Source organism: Penaeus monodon, chromosome 21 (genome assembly GCF_015228065.2).
Source record: "Penaeus monodon isolate SGIC_2016 chromosome 21, NSTDA_Pmon_1, whole genome shotgun sequence".
In the NCBI taxonomy this organism is placed as follows: Eukaryota; Metazoa; Arthropoda; class Malacostraca; order Decapoda; family Penaeidae; genus Penaeus; species Penaeus monodon.
In genome coordinates, this window is record NC_051406.1 from 20824116 (window position 1) to 20827331 (window position 3216).

The window sequence follows — 3216 nt, forward strand, 5'->3', positions numbered from 1 at the left end:
CAACACGTGCGTGCGTGCAATCACTCATTTATTCGCTAAACATCTCTCACTCCTATATCCTGTATGGCAGCATAACACGACAGGAATATTTTCACCGTTGGCTGGATAGGCAGTATGGCCACCGCATTTCCCTGCCCCCTCATTCATTCTCCAGATCTTCATTCTGTTCCAAATTGTTTCACGAACAATGACATCATTTTAACATGTGAAAGCGTCTCCTCAAAAGTGTTGGTCCACGTGCAGCAGCAACGACTTCCGGCACACGCGGACAATCATTTCATTAACTTAAAAGACATGTGTCAGGCCTCATTTGGCGGAAATGTTCATATAAAGATGGGGGATGCAGCGTTCGCTCCTTCCTCTTCGCGCAAGTGGGACGAACATCCTACCAGCACTTTAGCAGGAGGGTTTGTGTATTTCGCTCACTAATGAACTCTTGTGCTCCGAATCACGTTTCTTTACCCTTCCTGTTAATCGAGTCTCTCCATCTCTATTTTTCTTTCCTTCTTTTTCGTTCCGTTTTTCTCATAGGTGTCTAAGCTACAAAACGAATATATAAAGAAAGAGAAGAAACAGCCTTCATTCGCTTATTTTGAATTATTCTTCTTGATTACTTCCCCTCGTGAATATAATGTTTCACGCTCCTTGTTCTCGTGTTTAGGTTACGAGCATTCCCGGATGTGTTGCCAACTGTACTTTTCCTATTGCGAAAGATTAATTCACAAGTTGCAGATGTTAAACGATGCTTGTCATGTCCCCAGACGACCTCTGTGTTACACGCACACGACGCAGAGGAATAGCGAAGTACAGGAGAAGTAAAGAGATCACAGAAGATGTCTTGAGCAGGTTGTCGAGGGAGGGAGTGAAGCGAGTGAGTCACCTCCCGGTGTCAGTTAAGCGGGGTGCGAATGTGCGGTTCTTTCTATGGGTTTCTTGCCTCTTGATTCGGGCTCGGGGAGGATGTTTTTAAGAGGAGGGGGAGGGAGGTTGAATATGTCGACTGCTTTTACCTCCAGGACTAACATGGGAACCTGATTTTCAAGCATTTTAATATGTTTTCCCACGCCAACTGCGTATGCTTTTGGAATTATATTGTCTTTTGCATTCAGACACGAATGAAATGTAAACGACAGAATGCATACCTAGAGAAAAACACGGACATTGCTGTATGCTTGGGTTTCGTGATGAAATCGGATATGCATAAAAATTCAGGAACGAAACGCAGTCTGGCTGTAAGTAACCGCAAGTTGTTAATGTAAAAGAGAGGTTCACACATTACACGATCCATAAGCATATATTTAATGCCCGTGTCTTGATGTGGGAAACTGCTTCTTATAATTGGGATAACTTCATGTGATTTTCGCGCACGCTTTACGTTTCATGGTACCTCATCTGATCCTCATACCAAACAAAAACAATAATTTCAAGATTTTAAAAGGTCCCACATTTCTCAATTCGTCAGCTGCTCTTTCACAGCCACGTAACCACCCAGCGAGAAGGTAATCAATACAGCATCTCAAATCCGGAAATTAGGAAAGAGGATGGTGTGCATCCGTGCCGTGAGTTAGGGAGGGCTCGTCGCCTCCGACATATCATCATGAACACTAAAACACGTTCTGATGTTATATTGTTGCTTGTAGAATTACTATGTATGAATGTCTCTTTTTATAAATGCCCTTTATGCTGACTAGAGGGAAAGTGCGTTGATTTGCCACTGACAAATAACTTTTCAAGGAAAATTTGGTATAAGACTTTTCGCACATCTGGTTTAATAAAATAGAACGTATTCTTTATGTTTCCCATGAATTTTATCTATTGTAAGTCCAATAAAGTGCTTCACGTAATAAAGTCTGATCTTCACTCCAAGACAACGTATAATGAGTGCCACATGTAAGATGTAGCAAGAAACAGAAAAATCAGCAGGACCCCATCACATCTCCATAAACCCAAATCGTCGTCACCGAACTTCTACGCCGAGGACAATCGGCTCTGGACCAGCATGGAGGATGGGGGGGGGGGCGTACGTTCGTATGGATAGCGTGCGGGTGGCTTTGATTGTGGACCCTGTGACGGTCACTTGTTGCGCTGACCAGTCGCGGGAACCCACCTGCCTCGACGGTCAGGCGATGGTGGCCGACAATACATGCAGATCTCCTCGAAGTATTGCTCTCGCTTGGCCTCAAACGCGCATGAATTGGTGCTATGAAGATGCAGTAGCACTTACTGGGATGAGGGATAAGCAAATTATCCTTTAAAATTACCATTAGTGTAAAATAAAGGCTAAGCGAGGAATCGTATAAGTCATAATTCTAGAGGTAACAGTGATATTCAGTGTCACAAACAGACCCTTGCCAGGTGGAGAGAGATCTTGGCCATCCCCCTTCCTCTAAAGACCCCGCTATCACACCACGAAGGTGAGAGGCTACTGTTTGGCTATGAGGACAGCATAAGTTAATCACTTTCTTTTGAAATACGGTAAGATTCATGTTTTTTCGACCAAAGAGAAACTTTGACGATGAATCCTCAAAGCAAAATCACAGTCGTAAATTATATAACCTCAAGTGAGGGTGCGTCGGACGAGCGAACATTCTAATGTTGCCATAGCAGTTAAATTCCAATATTTTTTTCCTGGTGGAACTACTCTCATTTCCGCTAACAGAAGGAAACTGTCCAACAAGGCATCAATGCGGCCGTTTGGGTGATCTTATACAATATTCAATGACATGCTGAAGACTCTCGACAGTGCCGACGAAGGAATCAATATTTAAATACTAACCATATTCTACAGTGAGTCAGTGGCAACAACGATTCTCACTGAGTCATTACTCAGTGTAGAAGCCAACCAGCCACAGCTTTGTTCCAACATTCCCCCATATCATAATTCTAACATCTGCTGTGATATGCTCTCTACGTTTATGCGTTAATCTGTTTACTTTTTTTTATCAGCGAAAGCAAGCACAACAGTAGGGTATCTAAAATGAGTTAGATGCTCCCCCCACCCGTAGTTAGTCCTTATGTGCCGACCACAAAAGGGTAAATTTCGCCTAACCTCAGCCTAAAGACATCTTCGGCAGGGTCTGTGGCTCTCGTAAGAGGTAAATCAATATTGCAAGTTTCCTTCTGGAATAGTGTGTACAAGTAAACTTCTCGGGTAGACAGATGCGTGGATGCGATTCTCCCCACCCACAAGCGATCGGGTATTTTGCTCGCGCGCGC